This window comes from Paramormyrops kingsleyae, chromosome 16, assembly GCF_048594095.1.
Source record: "Paramormyrops kingsleyae isolate MSU_618 chromosome 16, PKINGS_0.4, whole genome shotgun sequence".
NCBI classification, from domain to species: domain Eukaryota; kingdom Metazoa; phylum Chordata; class Actinopteri; order Osteoglossiformes; family Mormyridae; genus Paramormyrops; species Paramormyrops kingsleyae.
In genome coordinates this window covers 22,331,478-22,341,057 of record NC_132812.1, presented here as the reverse complement: position 1 = coordinate 22,341,057, position 9,580 = coordinate 22,331,478, and the positions used below count along the sequence as shown (strand labels likewise).

At 43.2% G+C, this 9,580-nt stretch overlaps 1 long non-coding RNA gene across 1 annotated transcript; it reads right to left on the bottom strand.

Annotated features, from left to right (window-relative positions):
* Positions 1-3,946: 3,946 nt before the first annotated feature.
* Positions 3,947-6,662, bottom strand: LOC111858326 (uncharacterized). Its single transcript, XR_002841559.2, has 2 exons — positions 6,557-6,662; positions 3,947-5,540 (listed from the first exon to the last, which is right to left on the bottom strand). It is a non-coding gene; the product is annotated as an uncharacterized lncRNA (long non-coding RNA).
* Between the last annotated feature and the right edge of the window lie 2,918 nt (positions 6,663-9,580).

Here is a 9,580-nt window from a genome sequence, read left to right as displayed (position 1 = left end):
GGCTAATATCGCATTCTAGCTGTACATGCTAAAACATGCTAAAACATTTCCCATCTTTTCTTCTGTGCTGAAACACATAATGAGGTAGAACCTCTCTGTTATGGGCCTAAATTCATTTGGCACCCGGAGCAGTAAACCCGGGCCGGTGTTAATCCCAAATGATCTCGGTGAAGTAAAGCAGGATAAAAATTTAATTGTCGCGTTTGACGCAGGGCGGCGTCAGCTGAGATGTTTCCCCTCCGCTGTCACTCGAGCACGCTGGCAGGGCGCGCTGCTGTTGACAACAGACTGTATTCCTCTATTCCTCGGCGGCGTTTAATGCCAGGAAATCGCTTTCCGTGCCATTCTGAATAGGCAAATTAAGAGCAGCAGTGCCTGCCACAGAATAGCCGTCCTGCTTTGTCTGTCGAACAAAAACAAGCGCTGACGAGCACACAAAACATGCAGAGCGGTCATTTTCAGTGGGTCAGGTCATAGATAAATAAGTTATTGTTTATATATTACCAATTATATTTACTGTTTTATCAGTATATTTACATTCATGAATCACAATCCATTTTCCCTGACTGATTGTATCAGTGATTGATTAATTCTCACTCTCTGTAGGCCCTTTAGCCCTCCTGTTCACACTGTCTGCAGTGTGTTTCATTTACTGTGGAAAGTGTTGAATCTTCTTCTGTTCATCATAGTTGTGTTCTGTCTAATGCTGTTTATGGGATACTCGAGAGAGGTCCGGGTGACAGCCTGCGTTAAACTGTCAGGTTACAGAGTGAATTTCTGGGGAGAAAAATGTTCCTAACCACTGAATTATGGTATAAACTGTGCACTAAATGATGTATCACATAGTATTTTAAGTTACATCATTTGTCAATGCTCACAAATACACATGCTGCTTCAACCTAAAATTTATCTCCAAATGATTCCATTCATGGTAAATCAATTACCTAAATATGGTAACCAGAGCTGAAGATCAAGTGTCCAAAACTCACTCAGTCTGCAAGATCATTTTTTTGAGAAGATTTCTGTGCACTTTGTGAGTTTTGGACATTTAATGAAAGTTCTTTGTCGGATTACATGAGGAATGGGTAAGATTTGATCCCCAATGCTGTGACACATGACGAGGAAGCCTGACTGTAGGTCTGTGGCAGTCTCATCTCAAAAAACAACAAATAATGGAGTGAGTTTGGGAAATTTGCTCTCCACTTAAAGATATTTGATATCAGTTAAATAAATCTGGAATATGCTGAATTTGTCACATGCCAGTAGGATGATATATTATTGTTATTTAGTTCAGTAAAAATATTTTAATGATGAACAAATCAATTTCAACAATGACTATTTCTTGAAAACAGTTTTAAGCCACCGTGCTGGCCTGGAACATTAATAAAGATGATCAGACATGTGACGTTTTTGTTACACAAAAGATTACAGAATTGAGGACACTTAATTAAACGACAGTTGTTCTCTATAAGTACCACCTGAACATACTTCCTCATTTCCTAATGGAAAAATGAATTTTGTCCCTATTAAGGATAGTAGACGATTTGGTATGTGGATGAAACCTGCGACAGCATTTACGGTCCTGAGGGGCACCTGGGGAAATCTGTGTCCCCCTCCTCGCATCAGGGAAGGAAGATGACTAAGGGTGAAGCAAGATGTAAAGGGTGGGTGGTCCCCTCAAGGAGAGGGACGAAAAAAGCTCAGTCCAAAAAGAACGCCACAGATAGGAGGATGAAAAATTCATGTGCATCTCGATGACAGCTGCAGAGCACAATCAGCAAGAGGGAGAAGGCAAAAGATTGAGGAAGTGTTCTGACGCCATCCATCCACCTGGTCACTGTGCCCTTCGTTGTACCTGAAAGTTATCGTGCAAGCAATACTGTTATTATACTACTTTTGTAAAATTCTACAAGTGGTGAAGCCACGTCACGCAGGTGCACTGCTAGGATAACATCTTTCTGTCTAATGTTAAATGCTCGTCAGTATAATTCAGCTATTCTATGTAAATAAGACCTTCATATTAGATAATGTTGCATTTGTGCTGAACAGTGGTTTTTCTGTAGCTAGTTTGTGGGGCTTAGGTCTGAGTGAAGAGTTAGCAAGTTTACTAAATCATACTCTGGCATAAGAGCCACAAACCATAATCTAAGAATCGTAGGTAAAATTCAGACAAAGATCAAGAATCACTCAAAACAATGTGCATACCAAATGCATTATTTATTATTACCCAAAGTAATATACAACTGAGAAACAGACAGTCCCTGGAACAATTAGGTTTAAGGGCCTTGCCAAAAGACCCAACAGAGAATCTACTCTGCTAGCTCTGCAATATGATTGCATTTTATTAGAAGCTAATAGCATGCCGTCCTGGTTGTAAAGAACGTGAGAGCTTTGGTCATAACATTACACAGAATCCCAGAATTCACAGCTAAAATCAAAGCACTCAGTCAGCAGCATCTCACGGGGAAGCTGACGGAGGGTCATTGCTACTTGGTTAATTTAATTTCAAAACATTGTTAAAAATATTGTAATTTGCAATGTTTGCATTATATTGTTGAAAGCTATTAAGCGCACGTTTAATGGTTTTTAGGCTTCTGATCTTAGAGCCATTTGCCAAATAGTTTTTAAATGTAGTTTCTTTGTTCATAAACATTAACTTTCTGTTTTAAAAGCAATGTCATAAACTGTGAATTAAAATGTGTTGTTGGACGTAGTGGAGTGAAATTAATAAACATTACCCATTGCTGTCATCATTGCAGAACACATAAAAAGGAAACAATATCATGACCTGTGTAGGGGGGGCCCAAACATGGGGGGGGGGGGGTCCTTTGATCAAAAAAAGCCTAAGAACCACTGCAGTAGAGCAACCCCAAAAAAACGGCACATGCCTGTAAAATGGTGCAGAGGCTTGAGTGCATGTTTTCTTAATGAACCGTCTTGATGGCTCTGTCGTGGCGTGGGTGTGTTTTACTGGAAGGAGTTCGATCTGCTCCTCACCATAGAGGGCATGTTGAAGGCCACAAAGAACAAACCCTCCTGAATGATGTTGATCTTACAGACCATTTCTATTTTTATGGGAGCTGAGTCTTCAAATGCTCTCTCTCCTTACATCACAAACTTCATAAGTGATTCCATAAATTAGCTATGTGCTCTTAGGAAAACTAACAAATCTTGTCTATGGAATTCAGAATTCATTAAAATTATTAATTATAAGTCCCAATTATTCATAGGCTGTAGAAAACGGCTTTTTCGTTATGCAGGTGGATTTAATTTACAAAAGTAATTCAGGGTGAACAACAGAGTCTCAACTTGGGACTGAATCTGCAACATTCTGGTTACAAGCACTTTGGTACCTGAAGTGCACAGAAAAACATTTTTTTTAATTCCACATACAAGAGCACGGAGGCTGAACTGACGCACTGCTAGTGACGCCCAACACGCAGTGTAGCCTTGAGCTCTCCGTGTCGTCCTCACTAAAGTGAGACCTTGTCTGGCTGCCCCAACAGACGCTCCCGGGGCCGCGGACCGTGACGTCAGCAAAACAGGCTCATCAAACATAAATGAGTCTTGCCGCTGTGCCGCATAATGCCAGCAATGACATATAAGCAGGGGAAGCACATAGAGTCGGTGCCCAAAGCTAGTTAGCCATAAATAATGCATCTGGCTATTAAATAGCTAGGTGTTTAATGAGAGCTCCTCTCATACACAGCATCCATTGTGCATGCACAAGCCACTGCACTGAGAGAAAGATGAGAACAAAACAATGGTATTTCTATTGAATTAAAACTTCATTTGAGTGAGCTTCCTTTGTGCCATATATTGAACGGATGTCTAGGAGGTGCTCTTTCAGCTCATTTTCTTCTTTGGTGCGTTTCCTGGAAGTATATACTGTAGCTCTTGGCAGACCAAGGCAACGCAGTGGCAGGGATGAGACAAGGCTACACAGTTTCAACAAGATGGCTCTTTAATGATAGCTCTTAAAAGGTCTAACACAAATGGAAATCACACTCTGAACCACAATTAACGGGGAAACACAAGGAGGTCTACACTGGGCCCCCCTCAAAGGTCGACCATCCCAGTGATCACACCCAGTCCCAATCTCAGTTCTGAAACAAGTCCTAGTGGTCCGGTTGCAGCCACCAGTGCAGATGATGGGGGGAGCTGCCCTCTCGTGAGTACTGGCAAGGCTGATGAGACCGGGAGGCTGGCAGACGCTGGGCTGCTGGTGGGTCCTGGCATTGCAGGTCCCAATTGGCACCTTCCCCTTCCCCTTACACAGCTTAGAGAGATCCTGCTGCCCCTCCTGTTCCCCATATCGAGTGGCCTGGCACAGCAGCTCCAAGTCCAGATGATACTGGCCACACTGCTCCTCCAGCTCATGGCATTCCTCAGCCAGCTGGGCTTCCAGAGTGAGGCATGCCCCCTCATGGTAAAGTAGTGTATCCTCCTTGGCCTCCTGCCCCAAGCTAACAAGCTAGCTGCTCAGGCAGCTTCTCCAGGGAGCACCACCCCTTCTCCGGTCCTCCAAGCTGCGACACACCTCCCCCTAGCCAAGTAGCGAAGCTTCGGCTAACAGCCTACTGCCTCTGGCTGTCGCGCGCTTGCTCCTAGCTGGTCAGTTTGTCGCACAGCTGCTCCAACTCATGCCACTCCTGCTTTGCGGGACTCACGCAGCCACTCTTTGTCTTGCCGGTCCGCCTCCCACTGCTCGTCCAACTCGCAAAGCTCCCGATTCAGCTGGGCCTCCCATCTACGGCACGCCTCTTCGCGGCCGAGCAGAACAGCCTCAGCCTGCTGCCTCTGCTGGTTGCGGTTGTAGCTGGGGTCACACTGAGGCTCATCGCAGCTGGAGAGTCAGAAGCCCTCGATGGGTGGTGAGTGTTCGGAGTCCGCAGTAGTCCCTGCCTTCTTTAGTCACCGACATCGTCTCAGATCGGTGACCAGTATGCTGGCAGGAATAACTCGAGGACACACTGCATGAATCCAGAGCACTTCAGAAGAATAGGACAACACCTCCCTCACAGTACTACTGCTATCTCATCTGCAGGGTTGCCAGCTCTCACACATCTGGCGCGGACACTCATGTTTTCAGAGATGCTATAGCAAATCTGAATTATTCCATTATAAACCTAAAATTAGCTACATCAGTTTGTAAATCTTTCAGACTGTTTACAAGGTAATTAAACTGTTACATACATGTAAATGCATGTACAGAATTGTCTCGAATTGAAAATCTCACACCAGCCAGATGGCCAAAGTTGACAACCCCGCGTCTGTCAACAGGCTTGGGCAGAAGCCAGTTCCCCCTCTTGCTGCAGCCCCAGCAGATGAGCTTTTTCTTCTGTGCTGGTCTTGCTGTGAAACCGCCACTTCTCCACGGCCGCCTGCAGGTCTGCCAGGCTGGAGCAGGACTGCCAAACGATGGTATGAAGACCAGGCTCCAGCAGGATTGCTTCAGGCATCCTATTTCTGACACCACCAATGTATTACAGCAGCCACAACATGGCGAGTTTCAACAAGATCACTTCTTAATAACAGCCCTTCAAAAGACCAAAAACAAACACCAAAACAAATAATATAATTGGAAAACACAAGGAGATCTGATACGCTGTATGGCACACACACGGTAACTATTTACAGAGGGCACAGAAACACGCAAGTAACTGGCACAAATCTGGGCACACACAGGTAAAAACACTTAAATAAACCAAAGACACAGCACAACTATTTACAACAATAATTACACAAGGGGCTATTTACACGGTTCGCGAGCTAACAGGCCCTGCTATACGCACCCATCTCACCGGCTTTAATACGAAACTGGCTGTCCTGCACACTGAATAGTAAAACAACAAATATAACTGACACGTATGCAAAATAAATAAATAAATAGTTGATTTAAGAATTATTGCCCTCTTCACTTGGGATTTTTTAAATTGAATCTCAGACATGTTCAAGACAAAAAGCAGATGCCAGTGATCAGGAAGCTCTCTTAGGCTACCTCTGTACTCTGCATTAGGTTAGTTGTAAAAATCAGATCACCAGATGCATTTCCTTTAGGCCAAGTTTCTCCTATTTTTCCTCTTTGCGCGATTCAGACTGATAAACTCGCCTGTATATATCGCGCATATGATTAAAATAGAACGACGGACCATGAGGGCTGGGGAGTGTCTTGATTCGAGTTGCTTGGATACTGGTTTGGCTACGGTAAAAATAACCAACGTCGGTTTTTACACTCTTTTTAGACATTAATCTCAGGCACACGTCACGAGCTAAACCCATGTAGATTCCTGTGTATTTAAATCATAATCTCAAGCTGAGATGTTCTCCAAAGAGACCTGCTAAATCTGGAGCAAACTTGGTGGTCTCCTAACCGAGCAGACCCAGATGGGTCGCACTGTATTTCATGTTTGCGATGGGAGGCATGATAAGTGGCTTTTAAATAACAAATATTTGCGAACCCCTTCGGACATTTTGCCATTAATCGGACTGGACGAGCTATTATTGAAATGTGTGTCTTAAGGAAACAAAAACAATTACAAAAGCACTCATTTACCTTAAATAGCAGGTCGTTAATAACGTCGCCAGATAATAATACAACAGCACTAAACGATAGTGTGAACGCTACGGTGCCATTAGCTACAGCCAGCTAGCATGTTCATTCGGTGCAGCTTTTTAAAAGCGGCGTTTGCGGTTTTGCTGGACTTCCGGGTATCTTCGTTCAACGTATGAAAACAGACGGGAGGCTGTCGTTTCTGCTTCGTACAGCTCTCCCATTCCTTAGGCTATATGAGGCACAACTTACAAAAAGAAATATTTATAGGAAAAAATGAGTCATGAAAAATTCATAAATATCTGAGCAAAGGATACCTCACAGATTATTTATTGGAAAGAAGCTGGCTTTGTAATTAAATCGCGAATGGTTTGAATACACTCCAAAGAAATGTAACGCTACAAAGAATCGCATGGAATTCCCCGGGCCAAATATAGGCCTATAAAAACATAATTGCGTTTCATTTATTTTTAAGAGTTTAGGATATTGGTTAACAGCTGTCACTGCATCTGAAAATTGGAGAGTGTGAAGATTTCTTTCTTGTGGCCTCAGGTAATGAGGTGCATTTCAATAAAATGAGGCTATTTAGAGTTCTGAGGTTACACATGAAGGGGTTTTGAATCCTTTGTTGCTATTAGGCAAATAATCTGGAAAAAAAAACAATTAAGGAGTCTGTGACTCACCCTCAACCTGAAATAATGCTCGGAAAACAATAAAAAAATTAAATTCCAGAGGATTGTTGTGAGTCAAACGTGGTCCGTACCTCTAGATGGAATATCCAGGGGTCACCCTGTCTTAAACTGATAATCATACTGCTTGTCCACATCCAAGACTGATGATTGGCTAGTGCTGTGTGGCCAATCAGCACTGAGAGAGCTGGCCCATCAGGGGTCAACAGGTTCACAGACAGTGCCCCAGGGCAGTGCTGTCCTCAGAGCCTAAGTTACATGGGCTCCACACTGTTATGCCACATGGTGCCATGATGTAACTCGTATTAAACTGCTCTTGTGAACTTCTGTCTTTCATCTCATTTGTGGTCTTTTTGTTTCATCTGTATGTCTCCTACAAGTCCATGGAAAAAAATACAGAAAAAGACAATGGGTTTCTGTTTCCATGGAAATGGACCAGTGAAGGAACAGAATGCCTGTAAAGGGCCATTTGGGTTGTACCACTGCAAACGCTACTGAAAGTGAACTCCTTCAGCAGAAGTGACAAGACCTGTGAATTGGGAGAAGTTTTAGTTTGCTTTCGGTGAAACACAAACTTTTGACCTTGTACTACAAAAATACGCAAGATGGATGGATGGATGGATGGTTGGATGAAACTAAAATAAAACATCAAACACACTTGGTAATGTAAATAAGGTTTAAAATCTAACAGACTTAGAGCTCAAAGATATACATTCAGATGGTGTGTAATGATGCTGAAGAGGGGGCCTTGAAGCCCACTGTGTGCCGGATTACTTTGTGCTGTTTATAACAGGGAAAACAGGAGCTATGCAGTGAATGGGAAGGGGGTTAAACCTTGTCAATCACTGGCAGCGTGCGCTAATCCCACCGCCCTCCTCTGTGTCCCATCACTTATGCAACTTGCAGATCAACATCCGCAAGCAGTTTTTGCTCGGCGACATCTGGCCAGTGTGACAACACATCCCTCCCCTCGTCGTGCTCGTTAATTGCAGAAAGCGGGTTGGCTCTGTGTTCTGAGGCCCCACTTCGCTGGTGCCTGTGTTCACAGCACCGGGCTGTGATATGGTTAAGGCCCGTGTGTGGATTTATTTAAAGCAACAATCCTGCTTTGAGTGGACAATTGCTGTTGACAGTCTGGGAGATAATGATGTTTCCTTATGTCTGCGGTCAGTGATGCAATTACAGTAAGACACCATGCATGTGTTTCCATTCATGGAAAACTTTCAGGGTCAAGACTCGTGAGCTCGAGAAGCTTAACAGACCTAAAACAATCAGAAGTACCATCCTGTGAACCACACATCCATTTTCCATACTACTTGTATATGAAGTAGGCATATACTACCTCTGCTGACATTAGTACTCTGTTACTTTGCTGCAAATTACATTTTAATGCATATTGCTTCTCGGGCTAACTAGAAGCTGCATTCTGTGAAAAAGCATTCTGTTTTTCCCATCTGGATTATTTAGCAGGGTCACCGCCCAGATTTCGTGAAGCATGCAACGTGATATTGGACCATCCTGATCTGAGATGTGAAGCAGATTGTCTTCTGCTTGAAATGAAATATGAAATCAGTCTGTGATTGAAGGGTGAGAAGGTGACAGGAGCGAAAGGAATGCAAAGTGCACGGTTCTCAACAGAAAATGCTTTTGTGTGTATGTACTGTATGAGTGCGAAACAAAATCCACATTTACGTGCCATTTTGAGCGGTGCACCTCCATTTCCAGACCGTGTGGCCAATGACAGGAGAATAGCCAAATAAAGTACTCTAAAGCACTTTACCGATTGAAAGTAATTCTAGAACTTTCCAAGACATCTGGCAGTCAGTGTAATGGTGAAGGTGCGGGACACCTGGGCGAAAAACTACTATTTCAAAAATTGAAAGTGAACTCAAAAGTTACTTAATACCAGTGAATTTAAGATAATAGTTTAATGCATAAATAACTTATTTATTGACTTATTCTAGAGTCATTTGTAGCAGGAACTTCACAGTGTTGACTACCCCTGTGCAATCACCACCTGTGTCTGCCTCTCATCGCAGAAGAACCGGATACCAAGTCGATGGGTGTCCTGCTCATTACCTCACAGTGTTTCAGGTTCTTCCAGAAGCACAGAGCTCCATCCATCTCTGCTTCATTTTCTCCTTTCTGTTATGCAGAACCAATACTGTGATCTTCAGCTTCCACATCCTTTTCTCAACATGCCTGTTATGCATGGAACTAATTTCCAGTTCAGGTGGTAATTTGGTCATATAAAATGTAACCTGGCAGATATAAATACTGTACAATTAAATATTTGCATGGTTGCCTTGGGCTTTTCCTAAAGGTGTGGTTTATCACC